This window comes from Oryctolagus cuniculus, chromosome 15 (genome assembly GCF_964237555.1).
Source record: "Oryctolagus cuniculus chromosome 15, mOryCun1.1, whole genome shotgun sequence".
Lineage (NCBI taxonomy): Eukaryota > Metazoa > Chordata > Mammalia > Lagomorpha > Leporidae > Oryctolagus > Oryctolagus cuniculus.
In genome coordinates this window covers 29707321-29728067 of record NC_091446.1, presented here as the reverse complement: position 1 = coordinate 29728067, position 20747 = coordinate 29707321, and the positions used below count along the sequence as shown (strand labels likewise).

Here is a 20747-nt window from a genome sequence, read left to right as displayed (position 1 = left end):
AAAGAGAGAAAAACAGACAGATTGACCTTTCGTCTGCTGATTCACTCCCCAAATGCCTGAAACAGCTGGGACAGGGCCAGGTGGAAGCCAGGAGCCCAAAACTCAATCATATGCACCCTGGGGGAAGCAGCAGCTGAAGGCTTAAGTAATCGGGTTTCTGCCAACCACATGGAAGACTGGAAATGAGCCCTGGCTCCTGGCTTGAGCCTGGCCCAGTCTTGACTGTGGCAGGAATCTGGGAAGTAATTTGGTGAGAGATCTTTCTCTCACTCTGCCTTTAATGAATAAAATTTTGAAGAATTAAATATGAGGTTTTAGTAACGAACAGAATTTACTTAGATTTATAGGACAGTGTCAGTGCCTTTGCTCTCACTTTGCTCCCAAGCCCATGTAAGGCAGAGACTATTGGCATTCAGCACTGATACAAAGTGCTCACTGCCTACTGAACTGGGGAGTTTGATTCTGCCCTGGGGTTTTGTGAAAAGTGTATACTAGTTTTTAATTACTGACCTGTATGGAATAGAGGATATTTTCCCTTAGTTTCTTTATACTTATCTATTGAATTACATGATATAGATCAAATCAGAAAGCTATACAAACTTAGGTAAAAATATTTCATACTGGTTTTTTGAGTTAGAAACTGATCTGCTTTTTAACAATTTCAATTATAATCTTGACATGAATCCAGGTATAGGCTTAAATCATATGTAGGACATAGACAAACTACATTTTCATCATTAACCCAGGTGCAGCCTATCCGCTCCCAAGCTTGAGCAATCATGCTAGGGAGTTTCTATGCTCTGCCAAGTGTGACGCAGGCTGCCAGGTGTGATGTAGTGGACTGCTACTGTCCGAGTGCTTTAGATCATAGTTTCAGACCAGAGTCTCACGGTGGGGGGAAGGGGTGCTGTCTCAAGATGGAGTCTCAGGTGTTCCAAAATGGAGTCCCTACTGTCAAGGTGTTACTTCAAAGCAAAACAAGCTTGTGGACTTCCAGGACAAAAATGATACCGAATAACTCTCTTTTCCTGGGAACAAATGCCTATGTGCCATGTCAAGAAAAATAGAGAGAAGGAGACAAGGAAGGGAAGGTGAGAGAAAAGTTTTAGAACCAGGGGAAGGACTGGAAAGGCCGCTGTCACAGAGCACAGTTCAGCTCAGTGTGGACCAATGCAACAGCAACGCGCCCACCCTGAGAGGCAGGAGGGAGTCAGGGCTGGTCCTCCCGTGTCAGGCCACCTGCAGGAACTGGCCTTTGGCCCTGAGTGACCGCTTGGCTTGTGTTGATGTTCCCGTGCCAACTTGGCCCAGGAAAGCTGCACCAGCAGTTTAAGATATTGTGACAGAGGCAAACAGGCCCAGCGGGCTTCTTAATCCACAATTTCCCAACTTCCCCTTTTAGGATGATGGAGGGGAAAACAAAGGACCCAGGAGCATTACCGCAAATCTGTCCTAACACTGGCAATGCCACAGGAAGAGAAGACAGAAGGCCCACAAGCACAGGTTTAGATGTTTGCAATTATAAACCAAGTAATGGGGGCCAGTGCTGTGGCACAGCAGGTAAAGCCACTGCCTGCAGTGTCGGCATCCCATATGGGCACTGGTTCAAGTCCCAGCTGCTTCACTTCCGATCCAACTCTCTGCTATAGCCTTGGAAAGTAGTGGAAGATGGTCCAAGCCCCTGCACTCATGTGGGAGACCTGGAAGAAGCTCCTGGCTCTTGGCTTCAGATTGGCCTAACTCTGGTCATTGCAGCCATTTGGGGAGTGAACCAGCAGATGGAAGACCTCTCTCTTTTTGCCTCTCTGTAACTTGCCTTTGAAATAAATAAGTAAATCTTAAAAAAAAAAAAAAAGAAATTAAAAAAAAAAAACAAGCAAAGAAATGTTCATTAAAAGAAGACAAAGATTATCCTTTCTTGATACCTTGACACGGGAGCCTACATGGCCTTGAAGCTAGATTTAGGGTGGGAATTATCTCTCTCTCTCTCACTCTCTCTCTTTTTTTTTTTTTTTTAAAGATTTAATTATTTATTTGAAAGCAGAGCTACAGAGAGGCAGAGGCAGAGAGAGAGAGAGAGAGAGAGAGAGAGAGGTCTTCCATCCGCTGGTTCACTCCCTAGATGGCCACAACGGCCGGAGCTGTGCCGATCCAAAGCCAGGAGCTTCTTTAGGATCTCCGGTGTAGGTGCAGGGGACAAGGACTTGAGCCATCCTCTACTGCTTTCCAAGGCCATAGCAGAGAGCTGGATCAGAAGTGGAGCAGCTGGGACTCTAATTGGCGCCCATATAGGATGCCAGCACTGCAGACGGCAGCTTTACCCCTACGCCACAGTGCTGGCCCCGGGAATTCTCAAACTGTTCAGAGATGCACACCAGAAGGTGGTGGCATGGGTGGAGCCGGCCCCAGCCCTGGAGCCAGCTCCCTTCCCCACCCCGGCCGTGCACAGGGGGAGGGTCCCCAGCTCTTTCCTGGGATCCCTGTAGCTCACATGGCTCAGTCCAGCCACACCGCCTGCACACAGCCACTCGCTAGGCCTGGCCAGGTATGCACGGGCAGTGCAGTCCCCCGGAGAAGGACTGAGGCGAGGGAGAGGCCTACGCAGGCTCTGGAAGTGGCACTGGGCACATCTTACATTCTTCTTTGTTGATAAGATGAGCCCACACTGGGATATTCACTGACCGTGTTAAATGAGAAAGCAATCTCTCTAGGTCACATGGCAATGACTTGCTGGGCTGGGATGAAACACTGGCAGTCAAGGCCACTGCCACCTCTGCTCCGTTACCTTGGCCTGGCTGACTCCTGCCTTGCATTTGGAAGACATAGACAGTGCTGTACAGTGTGGCGGAGGGCTGCTCTGAGCCCCAAATACCGACTGGCAACAAAGTCCCACCGACCTGTCACATCTGCACCGCCCCTCTGCAGGCTGTGAAACGCACGTGACTCGGCGCCCAGTTGGGGAAGTAAACCGAGAGCGGCAGCACGGCCCTGCGTTCAGCTGCAGGGAGCCTGTGTTGACGCATGTGCTCGCTGCCCCAAGGCAGCGGGCACTGAGGCCAGAGAACCTCAAACACCCGTCTCGGATTCATGACACAGGTTCAATGAGCAAACAGCTGCCGCCAAGGCCCCTCGGGCCCGGGCTGAGGGGAGGTAGCCGTGCGCCTGGAGAGGAGCTTCCTGTCCTCCCGGGCCTTGCCAGTGGAGTATGACGAGTGCCCGACGCCCGAGACCACAGGGGCCGCGACGGCTGTGGTGGAGAGCGCTGCCTGCCAGCTCCTGGGCACTGAGGGAGCAGGAATCAGTGCGGGGGGCAGGGTGGCCAGTGCGCCCCACAGAGGGTCAGAGCCCCCAGCCCTACAGGAACCCCAGGAGGAGAGGGACAGGGAGCAGGGGTGGCCAGAGATGAGGCACAGCCACCAGGAGGGGCTGGACGGGCCGGGGCTGGAACCAGAGGGCCTTGTGGCCAAGGGAAGACGCCCCGGGGCCCCACCAAGGGCGACAGAAACCAACGCAGTGACTTCAATTGGAGGTGCGGCATGGGTTTACCTATTTAGAAGTTCACGAAATCAACCTAAATGTCCGTCAACCGAAGACTGGGCATTTAGGTGAGATATGTACACTACTGCTATGAATACTTACACAGCAATAAAAAAGGATAAAATCTGGTCATTTGCAACAAAATGGAGCAAGCTGGAAAACTTCATACTTAGTAAAATAACCCAGTCCCAAAAAGACAAATATAATATGTTCTCCCTGATTTGGGAGAATTAATAGCGCTCCTAAAATGGAAGCTACAGAAGTGAAATTGACACTTATAGAATCAATGACTTGAATAGTCCTTGACCTGACTATTGAGGGACAGTTTATTATTGTTACTTTTTATTTTGTATTTCCTTTTTTTCTCTTTTATTTTTTTCCTTCTTCATACTATATGTTGAACTCTTTATGTAACAGAGTTAATCATATGTATGTTAAGTCAATTGGAAAAAGATCCCAGTAAAAAATAAGAGGGGGAATGAGAGGGAGGAGGTAGTCTATAACTGCAAAGCAGTATAGTTCTGCATATAGCCATACAGACTTACTTCTAAGGGTACAGCCTAAAAACCTGTCATGGGACTCCAAACCCATTAAAATCAGTGGTATAAATGCCACCTTAACTGTTAAAATGATCATATTAAATGTTAAAGTCAACATATAGATAGGTTTAAGTATAAAAGTGATCATATAAATAACACCAAGTGCCTGGTAATAATAGAATTAAAAAGGAAGGAAAGTCCAATATGGGAAGCAGTCCACACAGCAGACTCCTAGAATGACATTCGCTATAAATAGCACTCTGACCTCAGAATCAGCCCTTAGGCTTCCTGGTCTGGCTGAGAGGCCTGTGAAAACATTTCAGGCATGGAAAGTCAAGACTCTGTGGCAAAAAATATCCTACACGGAGGATCTCTGCGAGACCTCAGTGGAAAGAAAGGGCCATCAAAGAAGGATGTACTCTTCTCTGAAGGGAGGAGAGAACTTCCACTTTGCTTATGGCTGTGTCCAAACACTGATGGAGTCTATGGTCACAAAAGGCTTCCATAGCCTTGGCAGTCCATGGCAAGAGCCTTGGGTGATTACTGACACCATAAATAAAAGTGTTCATTGTTAAAAGAACTATAGAAGTCACTGTGCACTTACTCCCCATATAGGATGTCTGTCCTTAATGAGTTGTACTATGAGAATCGATTGCAAATCTTGCTCTCAAACTGTGCTCTATATGTTGTGTGTGTGCATGGGTGCAGACTGTTAAAATCTGTGCTTAACATAGAGTTGGTCCTCTGTATATAAAATCAAACTAAAAATGAACCATAAAGAAGAAGGAGATGGGAGAGAGAGGTGGGAGGGTGGGTATGAGGAAAAGAATCACTATTTCCTAAAGTTGTATCTATGAAAAAACACATTCATTAAATAAAAAAAACAGTTCACATGGACTTTGCAGAGGCAAGGGCGGTATCGCAGGGGTCCTGGCGAGAGACGCGGAGGGCAGTGGTGGAGAGAAGAGGACGATGAGAGCCGTGGGGAGGCAGCGTGGCCGGGACAGGTGATTCAGCAGGGGGAGAGAGACGAGTCCCGCTGGTTCCCTGTCTTTCCCTTGGTAGCACCTCCAGTGGTGGAGCACGCAGTTGGCTGTGCCAGTCTCAGCTCCGTCAGCTCTGCCTCCCCTCAGGTTCTATGCACCCCCAGGACAGGGACCCACTTCAGTACCGTGTCCTCTGGGCATGCGCCCCAGCAAAGGGAGGCCATGCACTGTCCCCTGAGCCTTTGTTGGCTAAGTTCTGTTTTGGTGATGAGCCGCTGAGCTTATGGTGTGCCCTTAACCAAGCAGGGACCTGGAGGAAGAAGGAGAAGAGTGAGGGGTGAGCGTGGTAGGGACCACGCAGACCGCAAGGAGCTGGGAGACACCTAAGCTCTGAAGTCCTGCAGCCACTGGGGAGGGGACCCTGACCTCAGGTGGCGGCAGTGGTCAGGAGCATGGACAGCACATCTGAGTGGCCGGGTTCGAGTAGAGCAGGAGAGGAGAGGCGGGGGCAGCGCTCTGGGAAAACAACTGTGAGGACTCCTTGGGGGACGGAGTCCTGAGCAGCACGGTGGAGTCCGTGTGTCCTCGCATCTGAGAACGTGCACAGCATAGGTGAGCCCACCGGTCTCGGCACAGGGGTGGGCTCCAGCAGGCTGGGGATGGGGGTGAAGTCAAAGTGCAAAGGGAAGAAGTGGAAGCCCCTCGTTCTTCATGCCAGATTCGCCAACCATCAACCTTAAAGGCCTTAAAGGAAGAAGTTGGATTTCTAATACGGAAGAGGGTAGTACGAGACACTACTGAAGGCCTGGTGAGGAGACAAGGCCAGGTTGAGGGCAAGGGGAGGTTTGCAGGGAAGCCCCTGGCTTGGCCTGGCCCAGTCCTGCTGTTGCAGGCCTTTGGGGAGTGAAGCAGCAGATGGGAGATCTGTGTGTGCATGCGTACGTGTGTGCGTGTTAGTGTGTGTGCATGTGCACTAGCTCTCTGCCTTTCAAATAAACTGATCTTTCAAAAGAAGCAGGAGGGGCACAGGAGAGAGAGCCCCATCTTGTCATCATTGTTCCGACACTGGCCCTAATGCCTTCCTTCAGAGTGGGGAAAGGGGTCACCAGCAGGACTGAGCAAACCAATGAAAGTTCACCTCGCAGAAGGAGCTGCCGCAGGTCCCCACCCAGCAGCCACTCCCTGAGCGGCTCGCGCTCTCTCTGCCAAGAGGCTGCCCAGCAGGGCGAGCGAGGTGGATTCAGACCAGCAGGGCTGCTTGTCTTTCCAGGGAAGTGGGGTGCTGAGGTCACAGTGTTTCCCAGTCCAGGGAGGTGACTCGCTGCACAAATTCACCCCTTGTCTGGCTGCAGGGGTGTGGGAAGATCCATGAAACCGTTTCTGTGGAACGCATTAAACCTGCAAGGCAGGAATGAAAGTTCCAGGCGATGCTTCCTTTCCTTGGGGTTAATAAATTAAACATTAACCTCAAGGGCCAGTTACCACTGCGGGCTTATATGCTCAGCTTGTTGCTAACTCGACACTCCTTAGAAAAGGGAATGATAAATTCAGGATCCTGTCCCTGTTCCAAAGTCTCTGAAACCGTACCATCAGGACACATGCATGTGGAAAGGCCTCTCCAAGCCTTTAGAACAGAAAAACAGAGGCTCAGTACAAGCTGAGCACCCAGGTCTCACTGACCTCCAAGCGACCTTGGACCCCAGTGCTCTGCAGGAGAGCTGGGCCCTCCCCCTCCTGTGTGCTCAGCTCCTCTGCTTCCTGGGCACAGCATCCTCCTGGTCTAGGAGAGAGGCCGGGCTCCCCTTCCCTGCACTCTCTCTGTAGACCACTCTCACCCCCACAGGCCTCTCTCCTGCCTGTACCTGTGGCTGAGCCAGCGGGAGAGCCGATTCCAACTGAAACCTGCACTCCAGTGTGCAGGCAGCCACATCACCCAGAGAAGACTCCTACTGTCAGAGGGTTTGCTCAGGGACCAGGCAAAGTCAAGCACCGACAGAAGCAGAGGAAACTGCACGCCTGCCCCGTGCTGTGCCCCTCACAGAGCCCTGCTTCCAGTGCATGTCGCAGGCCAGCAGACTGGAGGGACTGGGAGGCGGGCTCAGCCCCACCTACGGTGGACCCTCCTAAGCTTGGGCTTGTCTCCTGGAAACTTCCACCACCTTTCCCTCCCCAGTGAATGTTTCCCAGACACAATAAACTCCCTGCCGGTTACATTTCCTTGATTACAGCCCGAAAGAGGGCGCTCAGGTCAGGTCCTAGAATTCTTTCCCTCAACATTGACCTCTGCAGTTCCTGTGTGTTCAACATGGTGCCACGCACAGCAAACACAGGTGTGAATGACACACGGCCTCCAATTCAAAGCACCCTGGTCAGTGGCAATTCAGGAAAAGAAGTGAGAAGAAGTCGGGAGACCCGAAGCCCTGGCCTGCCTTTGAAGACGAGCGCCAGCTCCTGCCTGTGGATGAGTTTCCGTGACTCTTGTGCCCTGTGTGGGCACAGCACTGAGGCCCGTCTACCCCATTAAACTTTAAACTGTTCCTTATGTGGAGGCTTTGGCAGCAGGTCCATTCTTAGGCTTGTCTCTCAAGTGTTTCTAGACACCGAAGGACTTATCCGACACCCAAGTGCTCGCCAGTTCTGAGCCAAAGGGCGTGTGTGACAGTAAGGACAGGGCACAGCGGCCAGCGTGGCTGTTCCCAGGTTGGATGGCTTCGTCTGCCAGGCTTAAAAGACATGTGCTCGACTGTAACGCAGAAGGCATAGTTAAAGCATCTTTGCAAAGCCGGATTTTGACATGTTCTAGTTTGTGGATTCATTGAGCTCTCTGAAAAGGTTTTACAGTTTAGCCTCCAGGCTCCTGACGTCAAAACACTTGGTGTATGGAACTGACAAGCACAGCCAAAATGGGAGCCAAGTTCCCAGGGCTTGACCACAGCAGTTATTTAATATTAGCCTTTTTCGTCCTCGTTTCTGGCTACGCATTCAGTGTTTGTGGCAATGATTCTGCCGGGGAAGGTGCATGCTCTCCGTCTCCATGAGCTGCAGGGATGATGGGGGCTTGTGGTCGCCCCTTAACTCCAAATCAAGAGGCCTGTGTGCAATCAACACTGCACCTTGCTTTCAGTTCTTCATCAGCACACACTTACTGGGGCCTTCTCAGGGCAGGTGCTGGGTTTCAGTGCTGGGAACCTGCCAGTGAACACCACAGACAAGAGCCTGCCCTGTGCCACTGACATTTTGTGAAATTTATGTGAAGTTAATTGAGAAACCCAAATACCCAATTTTGAAAGTGAAGTTCACCTCCATGGGGCAAGAGACACGAATGACAAACATCCAAACCACTGGGAAGCTGAAGCAGCCACACACAGCATGAGGGCCACTGGCATTGCCATGGGGAGACCCTGGCTGTCTCCTAGCCGGGCTGATCCTCCTTGCTGTCCCTGGTTCTTACTCGTCTCCTCTGTTCAAGAAGACACAGAGTTTCATCATCTCCCCAGTCCCTTACGGGCTGAGTGTTTGAACAGCCCATATGTAGTAGACATTCCTTTACTTAGTTAAGACAAATGTGCCTACCATGCAAGACTGTCCACGGGAACTTGTTTTTAAGTATAGAAGCACCTGGGATTTGTGCTCCACTCCCCAGCCTCTGCTGCCACAACCGGCCCAGAATCACAGACTGCGCTCCCAGTGGTGATCCCAAGCCATGACTGGCACTGAATCAGGACTTAATTATGTTCATCAGCCCACTTATTAAAGCAGAGAAACAGACAAGGAATTGAGGAAGATTTCCAACCCATAGTTAATCAGAAACCCAAGTAACCAATATACCTTATTCCAAGCTTTTACTGGCTTTAGTCCTATTTATTCTTCTTTACAACCACGACCAAATTGCTGATCAGACTCCAGTCACTCGAGGTTTATAGGAGCAAAGTCAAGGGATTCCTCCTCCCTGCAACAATATGGAAGGCTTCCCGCCTGAGCAGTCACTTCAGAGACAGGAAAACCATCATGTGAATAAGAAATAGACAGCAGAGAACTGATAGTTTTGCTTTGAAACCTTCCAGCTGTATTCTGCTGAGTGTAGCTGCAATTAAAAAGCAAGTGAAAAGGGGCTAGTACAGAGGCACAGGAGGTAAAGCAACACTTGCAAGCCACGTCAGCCACTGGTTCAAGTCCAGGCTGCTCTGCTTCTGATCCAGCTCCCTGCTAATGTGCCTGTGAGCAGCAGATGAAGCCCAAGCACTTGGGTCCCTGCCATCAACATGGGAGACCCAAATGGCCTTCCAGACTCCTAGCTAACGCCTGGCCCAGGTCCGTCTACCATGACCCTTTGGGAGTAAACCAGTGGATGTCTCTTGTGTGTGTCACTCGGCCTTTAAATATGTTTTTTTTTTTTAAAGATTTATTTATTGAAAGTCAGAGTTACAAAGAGAGAGAAAGAGAAGCAGAGAGAGAGAGAGAGATCTTCCATCCACTGGTTCATTCCCCAGTTGGCCACAATGGCTGGAGAGCTGTGCGAATCTGAAGCCAGGAGCCAAGAGCTTGCTCTGGGTCTCCCATGTGGATGCAAGGGCTCAAGGACTTCGGCCATCTTCTACTGCTTTCCCAGGACATAGCAGTGAGCTGATCGGAAGTGGAACAGCTGGGACTTGAACTGGCCCTCCCATGGTAATCCGGCACTGCAAACCCGCTAGGCCACAGCGCTGGCCCCTTAAATATTTTTTTAAAAAATACTATAAAATTTGTATTTTATAAAAGCAACTTAGAAACAAGAAATAAAATACCTGTCTTCCAAGTATCCTTCTTAATTTCAAGGTTTGAGTGGTCACTTACACAGCTCTAATTCTACAGAATCCTAACGCATGATTTCAACATGGCTTCGTATTCAATATTCAGTTCTAATATTCAGGGAGAACTTGACACTGGGCCTGCACTCATCCATCCAGCTGAACTCTTTCCAAAACTGCAGCCCTCTCTCCCCGCACACCCCCCAGGCCATTCACAAGGAAGTCTCATTTCTCTGCCCCTGAATGTGTCCTCAGTAGTTCTTACTGTCCCAGGAGCATTTCCCCTTGGGAAACAAGGGGTCCCCCAGCACCCTCCCTGCGAGTGGCCGCCCGGTTAGACCTCCTCTGCCTGTCTCCTGTCAGCAATGGCTGCCTTCCTCGGCCAGGTTACGAAGCGCCCCGTTTAATTCCTTTCTCTCGCCTGCTTAGCCCGCCTTCCTCGCTGCTCCAGCTCTCAGCCTAGACCCTTGTACGGAGCACGCGGTGTCGGTGCAACGGTGTGGGAGGGGAGGGTTCCCGGGACACAGGGGGTCTGGGCCCAGGGCCTCCAGACTCAGTGCGGTGGGGACAGCAGACAGGTGGGGGGGCACGGGGCACGTGATCCTGGCAGCCCTGGGGCGCGCGCCACGAACAGGCGAAGCAGAGCAACAAAGCCCAGGCGGCCCTCGGCCAGGAGACGGGCAAATCTGCAGCACACAGCCTGCTCCGCGCCCGCCCGCCGCGGGGCACGTGCAGCTCGAAGTCAGCAAGAGGCCGAGAGAGAGGCCGACTGGCGGGGTCCGCACACTTCCTAACCTCGGAACGGATCTGCCACCCACAGCGCTGTGAGCGCAACGGGACAGCGCTCAGCCATGCGCAGAAGGAACCCCGGGGCCACGCGGATGGACCTGGGGGCAGACACGGAGGGAACGCCGCCCCGCCCCCTCATCCGCGGGAGCCGCGCTGTTCTCACGCAGGGAGGGCGCGCGGCCCCGGGGTGGGCAGCCAGGAGGGCTCCGCCGAAGGGCGCCACGCAGCAGGGCAACTACAGCACACGACAACTTTGGACAGTTTCTGAAGGAACGAGAAGATTCTAGAGGTTCCCAGTGCATAGTAAAAGGTGAACGGTCAACAGACGGGAAGGCGTTCCCCGGATGTGACCACCACATTGCCCAGATGTGACCACCGCATTGCCCGGATGTGACCACCGCATTACTCGGATGCAACCACCGCATTGCCCGGATGCGACCACCGCATTACCCGGATGCGACCACCGCATTGCCCGGATGTGACCACCACACGCAGTACACGGGTACTGAATTCCTTCTGAGTAAAGGAAGGTTTTAGAGAAAGAGGCCTGTCCGATACAAACATCAGCACAGTCTGTGAGTGGAAGGGACGGGGGACTGACGGACACGGAGACCTCGCTGCGCGGCCTCCTCAAAGGCGCGGCCAATACGGCCGCCCGCCCGCGCCTCCACCGCCACTGCCCGCGCCGCCTCAGACACAGAGCCGGGCCTGCTCCTCAACTCCTCGCGCACGGCAGGAAATCCAGCTCGGTGGCAGGCACACTGACCGCGGGGGCCACCCCATGCGATGTCACGGGCGCTAGGGGACCGCCAGCTTCAGCCCAGCCAGTGCCGCAGAGGCCGGCTTTCCCCTCGGCACAGCGTGCTGCGCCCCCGCGCTTCACTCTTCCGCTGTTCACTCACCTCGTGTCACGTGGAGGTGTTGTTCCAGATCGGGCCAGGCTGCACCCCATGCCCGCTCCGGGGGATGCTCACGGAGTCACCCGTGTGGGGAGGCCAAGGGGGATCCGCACGAAAATGTAGACAAGTGCTGCCCCCTGCCGGCCAGCATGGTAACTGCAGCCCCAGTGACCTACTGGGACAGCGTCCTGCGCCGCCCTAGCGCTGTACTGCTCCTGTCCACGATGCGGCGCTGCTGCTCCAAGTGCCACTTTGCAGGCGTTTCAGCGTGGTGGGGACTTGCTGACAGCGAGAAAGACAAGGTAGGAGAGGGGTCAGGAAGTAGAAGGGAGAGGTTAAAGAAGGAAGTCGAGGGCTCTTCCTGCCAGGTGGGGCTTCCCTGGCACCCCAAGTCTGACCCACTGGTTTAGGAAAGGTACCCCTTCTCCAAGGGCTGGTGTCAGCCATTAGGTGTTGTCCCCAAACTTCCTGACCAGGAGAACCTCCTGGCTAGCTCTGCAATACACGCAGATTCCCAGACTTTATCCCAGGAAGCCGTGACCGGACATGCTGGGAAAGTCATCGGCCTTGAATCGGGGGCTGGTCCAGAGCAGTGGGGTCGCAGCCACTCCCTCAGGGTACAGACTGTTCCTTCTCCATCCCACTGCCTCACTTCACCAGCCTTAGGGGGGAAAAAAGGGAACAAAAGCAACCCTCCCTGGAGCATCACTGGTTTATTCAAGATATGGAGGGGAGCAATATTTTTTTAAAAAGATGTATTTACTTATTTGAAAGGCAGAATTACCAACAGAGAGAGGGGTGGAGATAGAGATATCTTCCATCCTCTGGTTCACTCTCTAAATGGCTGCCAACGGTTGTGGTTGGGCCAGCCTGAAATCAGGAGCCAGGGGCTTCATCCGGGTCTCCCATGGGAGCACAGGGCCCCAAGTACAGGGCCATCCTCAGCAGTCTTCCCAGGCACATTAGCTGGGAGCTGGATTGGGAGTGGAGCAGCCAGGACACCAACTGGCATCCGTATGTGATGCCAGTGTAGCGGGCAGCAGCTTAACCCACGGTGCCACAACACAGGCTCCTCAGGGGAAAAGTAATTTCAAGGGGAATCACCTCCCAGGCCTCATGGGCACAGCTTCCAGTTCTCAATTCAGCAGCCACAAAAGACAGACTTACAGAGGCCTTGTTGCGTGCCAGTGAGTGCAGGACAGAGGCACACAGTGTGGTGGGCAAGTGTGTCATGGACGGCCTTTAGCACCTGCCTCCTCCCCGGGCCTCTGTCCAGGGCTTCCTCCAGCCTGCTGTGGGCAAAATGTCTGGCCCAGCACGTTAGAATCCCTGCGTGCCGGCCCCACTCCCGCCCAGGGACTGGTGAGGGAACGTCCTTCGGAACTGAGTTTGACTCCTCACTCAACAACACACTTGCTGTGCAGCAATGAAAACGTCACCTGACCTTTCTGAACTCTTATTTGTAACAGGAGGTGACCATTGCTGCTGCTGAAGGCTGTTAGAGACTCAGGTGAGCCAAGACAAGGTCCTTAGTGCCCTGCCCTGCGCGTGGTGCCGAGGAAGTGTGAGTTGTGAACAGAGCAGTGTCCGCCCCAACAGTCCCCCTGTGCCTGGGTCTCCAGACCTCCCACTCCCACCTGGCTCATCTGAGCCCCAGGCGCCTGCTCTGCTCTTGTCCTAATGACTGTGTTGAGGGGTCTGCTTGGCCTCGCCTCTCAGAACCTGCAGAGAAGGCAAAGTGAAGAAAGTGCTTGTCCCTCCCTGGAATCCCTGCGGGTGGAGGCCACAGAGGTGTGTCTCAGTCCTCCATCCCCTGGACGTCAGGACGCGGTGCTAGAGCTCACTTAGCAGGAGTTTGCCAACATTGCCAAGGGGGTCACCAGGGGCGTGAGTGGAGGCGCAGGATCCCAGTGACTCCCTGTCCTGATGTAAATGTGGCGTGGAGCCCGGGAACTGCACTTGAATAGCTGACACCTGGGAGAAACTGGCCTGTGAAATACCCAGCCCCAGGGCATCACACCCTGCATGCCCCGGGGCCAGCGCCAATGCACTCAGGGGCAGATGCAGTGCAGGAGAGCCTCCGGGCTGAGCGAGTGTGGCGGCCAAGTGCCTGCACTGTTCTTCCTCGATTTTCTGAAAGCACACTTCAGGGCACCTAGAACAGTCTTCTCCATGGAGAACATTTGTCTTTTTTTTTTTTTTTTTTTGGACAGGCAGAGTTAGTGAGAGAGTGAGACAGAGAGCTTTTTCCATTGGTTCACTCCCCAAATGGCCGCTACGGCCGGTGCGTTGCAGCCGGTGCGCTGCGTCGATCCGAAGCCAGGAGCCAGGTGCTTCCTCCTGGTCTCCCATGCCGGTGCAGGGCCCAGCACTTGGGCCATACTCCACTGCACTACCGGGCCACAGCAAAGAGCTGGAATGGAAGAGGAGCAACTGGGACAGAATCTGGCACCCAACCAGGACTAGAACCCGGAGTGCTGGCGCCGCTGGCGCCACAGGCGGAAGATTAGCCGCGGCGCCAGCCAGAACATTTGTCTTTGACCCACAGAGCTGAAGTGATGGCTCAATATGATTCGGCCATTGTCTCTCTAGAGCCGCCTCCAACAGGTATTCTCAGAACCTAATGCAATCTTTTGGTGCCTCTCACTCTGCTCTACTTTCAGTTTCTGAAAATATGTAGCACACACCTACCTTGTGACTCAACCGTTCCATCATTTCTAGCTATTTACCCAAAATAAATGAAAGCCTATGTTTATACAGGACTTGTTCCTAACGGCTAAAAGCAAACAAACCTGGAAACAATCCAGTGACCATCAACAGGTGGATAGGACAGAACATGGTGCAGTCATACAATGGAATAGTACAATGAAGTATGAACCACTGACCCAGGCAACAACCTGCAAGAATCTCAATACATTGTACTAAGGAAGCCAGACAACAAGAGAACACACTGCATGATTCCATTTATCTAACATTGTAGAAAATGCAGACCTAGCCGGAGTGCCACATCAGTGGTTGCCTGGGGATGGGATGCGGGATGGGAAGGAGGATTTGCGAAGAGCAATGAGGAAGCCGAGGCTTGATGGATGTCTTTGACCTCTTCATTGTGGTGATGGAGTCACAGGTGCACACCTGTGTGAAAACTTACAAATTGGACACTTTACCAACTGTGTCTACCTTAAAGCTATTACATTTTTTGAAAAAATAATAAAATGTCATAATTCCAACTGCGTAGTTATAGGTGACATGTGTGAGAACAACCATGCATGTCCACTCAGGAAAGGCAGAGAAAGGAAGACTTACTAGTGATCTTCCAGGATAGAGTGCCTGGTGGGCTATTTATTTCTAGCAAGCAGGTCCCTCCCCCAGTTCCTCACTGGCTGGGTAACTGTGGGCTTACAATCTTCCCAGCGTTTGCTTCAGCTGTTTTGGCCATTCCTAGCATCCTGTTTACCTCAGAACTTTCCAGGTGCATGCAACCTAAATGTTGTGCCAGCTAGGTCCGTGTAACGTTCCATGCATCTGCAGGTTGTTATGCTAGCTAGTTGTGGACTCAGCTAAACACCTTCCTTTGGAAATGAACCAAACGTTTACTTCACACAATACGCTGCTTCGTGGGAGTTCTTATCTTCTCAGAGTTTTAGATGGTTACCTACTAGAAACGAACTAACATGGCTCTCCTTAGAAAGCTAATGCCTATGGAACAATGGTCATTTACTTTGTAGAAGCTCAATAAACAGGTGATTTTGGAAGACAACATTGATGGGAGTAGAGCGTCTCACCCAGTTCCCAGCTCTGCATCTGGGGATTGCAGTGTTCTCAGAGTGAGGGCCTGGGGAGTGTCTGAGGAGAAGGAATAGCCGTGGCTGATGGGAAACCCAGCATTGAAACGCTCTCACTGGGAGCCGTCCAGGCTGGGGCTCAGGAGGATCTAGGTTGCTAAACGATAAAGACAGTGGCCAGGCAAGGAACCGCTGACATGCACAGGTGAGGTGTGACTGCTTCCCTCCTCCCTCGCTCACTAGCAGTGGTCCTAGCAGTAGCAGGTGGGGCAACTTTGGGTATTACTTGGTGCTCGTCTTTTTGAAAATGCGGAGCATACCTCTTCAGAAGCCCAGAGTGAAATAAAACCCCAGAGGGGTTCTGCAAGAGCTGGTTTTTGGACAAGCTCGCGGGGCCACCAGACCTCCTGTGTACTCAGCAGGATCTGAGCTGAGTAGTTGGCATCTGTCTGTCTCCTAGACTTGTCTGCGATTCACCAAACTCAGGCCTCCTCCTCCCCTTTCTCTGCAGCCTGGCCTTTAGCAGTTGCTGTTGCTGGCAACAAGAATTTGCCTTTTTATTCTTTCCTTCTAATGTGGTTAAACATTTTTAAAAAGCACATAAAACTTAGCATTTTAGCCATTTTTCAGTGTATAGCTCAATAGTGTTAAGGATATCCACATGGTTGTGAAACAGATCTGTCCTCTGCCCTCTTTCCCCAAACTATCTTGTTCCTGATACCCCCATTTTCTCCTAGTAGGCAGACCAGTCATTCAGATTCAGAATCTCAGCATCAACCCTCAACTACTTGTACCCCACTTACTAACTCCTGTCAGTTCCACCTGCAAATTCTGTTACTTTAATCAGCCTCCGAATGTCTTTCATCTCCTCCTTCCCTTCCTTTCCAGTCCCTGTATCTCTGTCCTTGTGTAATGCTATTACTTCTTTCATGGACAGTTTCAACAGTTTCATAAGCAATTTTCCTGTCTCTAAAATCTCTCCCCATTGACCCATTCTTTACCAAATTCATTGTCTTTATAATATTTTTGGTCATGTTATCTCTGTTCAGACAAAGTTTCAGTGTCTCCCCCTATGAAATAAAATGAAGTGTCCCCGCCCAGCATCCCAGCTGCTGTACAGTCTGCCCTGACTTATCTATCTAGCCTTGCAGCCAGTCTGCATGGTGTGACTTCAGGGAGTTGCCTAGAAGAAAGGGCCATTGTCGATGTACAAAGCAGGGAATGCGTCTCCAGCAAGGCACTGCCATAACACCAGTGTGACACTGATTGGATTAGTGCTTATTTCAAATGCCTTTCCTGTCCCCGAACAATGAGAGTGTGCACACCATTGTGAAATCACTGAGAGTCAAGTGTTCATGTTTCTTGCTTGTCTACATTCATTTTCTTTTGAAAATAATAGAAATACAATTCCTTTGTAAAGTCATCCAACCAAACTACTAGGAGAATCTGCTCCTCTTCCACCCCCTGCAATCCTTCCTCATGCACAAGCAGACAACATTTTCCTCAGAAATCCACCGTGACATGATTCTTCCCTGCTTAAGCCCTCCAACAGCTTCCAGTTGCTCTTAGAGTTACCCGCAGGCTGTCCCTGGGCGCTGCAGTGTGCCTCGCTGACCTTATCTCTAGCTCCCCTCCCTCGGTGGCATCTCCTGCTGCAAGCATGCAGCTCTTAGTGCTGGGCACCTGCCTGACCCGGCGAAGCCTCTGCACCTCACGTCTAGCGTCCGGCGTCCGGCGTCTAGTGATCCTTCCCTTCGGAATGCTCTTCCCTAGCTCCGCGCCAAAAGGCTCCTTGCTATCTTTCAGCTCTCATTGCCCTGTAAATGACTTCCATGGCCATATCTAAAGGCAGCCTCGGGTCACTCCCCATTGTCTGTTGTTCCATAGCATGTATTACTTGAAATTATTTTGCCATTTGTTCACCACCACCACCTCCCCTTCCTTCTTGACAGCTCGGCTGCATCGGCAGTGCATGGGGCAGGGCCTCACACACTGCAGGCACTGGGAAACTGCATGCTGAATGAAGGAGCCGCCTCCAGGCAGCCTCCTAGAGCTGGCTTGTTCTCTCCTTCAGTGTCTCCAGAGAAGACTCCACCACTTTCCTTACGATGAAGTCCGGCCGCCAGTAGCTTTGTCATCAGAAATTTCCTCCGAACAGCCCACCTGACTCCTTCCTCCTCGGTGGTCTGGTCCTTGAGGGGTTTGCTGAAGAGATTTTTATGACCCTATCACGTTTTCCATTTGGCGCTCTTAATACTAGTTCTCTTTCCCATGATTTCCCACGTTGTTCTCCGCTGGTCCTTGTTGAAGTTCCCTTTCTCAGGCTTCACTTGTGAAACCCGATATTCAGTACAAATATCACTGCTTGTAATCGTGCTCATGAAAAAAATTCCATTTCTAAGTACCTGCCTGAAAAAGGCAGGCCTCACACAACCCTACCTCTTTTTCTTTTCTTTTTCTTTTCTTTTCTTTTTTTTTTTTTTTTTTTTGAAAGATTTATTTGTCTGAAAGGCAGAGCAGGAGAGAGAGAATGAGAGCAAGAGAGCGAGCTTCCATCTTCTGGTTTCATTACCTAAATGGCCACAACAGCCAGGCGTGTGCCAGGCTGAGACCAGGAGCCAGGAACACTATCCTGATCTCCCATGTGAGTGGCAGGGACCCAGCTACTTGATCCATCTTCTGCTGCCTTCCTGAGTGCGTGCAGATGAAGCTGGATCAGAAGAGAAGTAGCAGAGACTCAAACTGGCACTCCCATAGAGCCTGCAAGTAGCTGGCTGCCTGTGCCACAACAATGCCCTCTCCCCACATCTGTCTTAATCTCTCTTTTTCTCTATATTTCATATATATATATATATATATTTGGACAGGCAGAGTGGATAGTGAGAGAGAGAGACAGAGAGAAAGGTCTTCCTTTTGCCGTTGGTTCACCCTCCAATGGCCGCCACGGCTGGCGCGCTGCGGCCGGCGTACCGCGCTGATCCGATGGCAGGAGCCAGGTGCTTCTCCTGGTCTCCCATGGGGTGCAGGGCCCAAGCACTTGGGCCATCCTCCACTGCCTTCCCGTGCCACAGCAGAGAGCTGGCCTGGAAGAGGGGCAACTGGGAAAGAATCCGGCGCCCTGACCAGGACTAGAACCTGGTATGCCGGCGCTGCTAGGTGGAGGATTAGCCTATTGAGCCATGGCGCTGGCCTATTTCATATGTTTTTATAATAAATTTTTGTGAAAATGCTTGAAATTTCTGAAGAATTATAATTTCAAATTGGAAGAAGTTTTGAAATAGCTGTGTTTGAGGGCCAGTGTTATTGCATAGAAGATAAAGCCACCACCTGTGATGCCAGCATCCCATTATGGGCTCTGGTTTAAGTCCTGGCTGCTCAATTTCCTATCTAACTCCCTGCTGATGGCCTGGAAAAGCAGCAGAAGATGGCCTAAATGCTTGGGCCCCTGCACCCATGTGGGAGACTTGGAAGAAGCTTCGGGCTCCTGGCTTCAGCTTGGCCTAGCCCTGGCCATTGCAGCCATCTTGGAGTGAACAGTGGATGGAAGATCTGTCTGTCTCTCCCTCTCTCTCAGCTCTGCCTTTCAAATAAATAAATAATAGATAAATAAATTTTAAAATAGCTGGGTTTGGGCTATAATCTCAAATGTTGAACTCTTGAACTATTTCAAAAATATTAATTCTAGAAAATAATAATTAAAAATTATTTTCTTGACATTTACTTACATTTTAAAAGGGGATTTATTTTGGAAACAAAAATACAATTAAATAGTCAATAATAACATACATATTTTGCAAACACAGACACTCAGATATCCTAACAACAGTCCAATGGATTTATCAGTTATGAGCAGATGAACTCTCCTTCTCCTTCTCTCTCTCTCTCTCTTTCTTTCTCATTACACAAATGGAGAGTTCCTAACTGCTGGTTTACTCTCCAAATGCCTGGTGTCCAGGAATTCAATCCGGGTCTCCCAAATGGATGGCAGAGACCCAAACACTTGAACCATCACCTGTGCCTCCCACAGTGCTTCTTATCAGGAAGCTGGAATCTAAAGCAGAGCGAGGACAGGAACCCAGGCACTCCAATATGGAATGCAGGTGCCTTAACTGCTAAACCCAATGCCCACCGCTCACCTAGGCCTTTTGACAACAACTGGTTCAAACCTCAGTCCACCATAGGCAGTTGCCCAAGAATTGAGATCTTGAGAAAGTCCAGCTTTCACAAATGCAGATACACAAGAGGATATCTCTTCATTTTGGGGGGAAGTTTCAACATTTTGTGTATAGGCACAGTGCTTACACTCAGGGTTGCAGTAATGTACTTTCACAAATGCATAAAAGGCGTGAGCCCTCTCTAAAGTCCACAATTTGTATCTGTATCATTTGGAAACAATGCAAAGGTGAAATACACAGCACAATGAACTGTGCACAGAAAAAAATACACAGTGAACAGAAAAAAAATTTTTAAGACAAAGATTTAACATATGAAAAGTAGATTATGGGGGTGCATTTTGGGCAGGTACACAGAGGGAATCTCTAAGAGCTGGTCAGCTTTCGTGCTCATTACCTTCATTCTCAAAGTGTTGCATCTTAGTGAACAGCTGCTCCTTTTCTCTCCTTGGAGAACATGTGCACATTCATCTCCTCATTGGCACTGCTCTCTTTGATACTTTCCTAGGATTCAGCATACACTGACACGAGCATTCTCTGTTAAACATTCCTCTTTTGTGCCATGCCTCTATGCTCTATGTTGTTCTGAGTATGAGTAAGTTTATTTTGTGGCACTGAAATATAGACCACAGTTTTGGCCGAAACAACACTGGTGTTTGATCTGCAACACTGTTGTGTTAGTGTCTTCTTACCCTATGGGGTGCATAAGGATTTCTAAAAGTCAGTAACCTTGGTAACTTCTTCAGGCAAATGCAGTATTAATTCATTAAAAGCTCTTAGTATTTCATTAGCTAGAAGGAATGTCAATACAGACAAATGATGCTTTCATTTGAAAGAGAAACAGAGAGGAAGAGGGTTATTTTCCATCTGCTGGTTCACTCCCCTAGTCAATTCAACTGTCAGGGCAGAACCAGGCCAAAGCCAGAAGCCAACCATGTCTCTCCTGTGGGTGACAGGGAACTAAGTACTTGAACCATCATCTGCTGCCTCTCAGGGTACACATTAACAGGAAGCTGGAATAAGAAGCAGAGTCAGGATTTGGATCTATGTGCTCTGATATGGGATGAGGGCATCCCGAGCAGCATCTTAATGGCTATGCCCAATGCTCACCCCTAAAGTACACTGTGTAAACCTGGGCATCTCACCTTGTCTCTATAAGCCTCAGGTGCTGCACCCATAAAGGAGGCCAATACGGCTTCTGCATACCTCATAGAGTTGTGGGAATGAAATGGCCTAATTCATGTACACCCCTTTAT

At 50.8% G+C, this 20747-nt stretch overlaps 1 protein-coding gene across 1 annotated transcript in view; it reads right to left on the bottom strand.

Moving 5' to 3' along the window:
• Window positions 1-11724, bottom strand: part of PKD2L1 (polycystin 2 like 1, transient receptor potential cation channel) — a 116590-nt gene extending 104866 nt beyond the window's left edge. The window contains exon 1 of the mRNA XM_070057401.1: window positions 11541-11724. The gene's annotated coding sequence lies outside the window, so the exon portion shown is untranslated. The remainder of the gene's footprint in view (window positions 1-11540) is intronic.
• Window positions 11725-20747: the final 9023 nt, after the last annotated feature.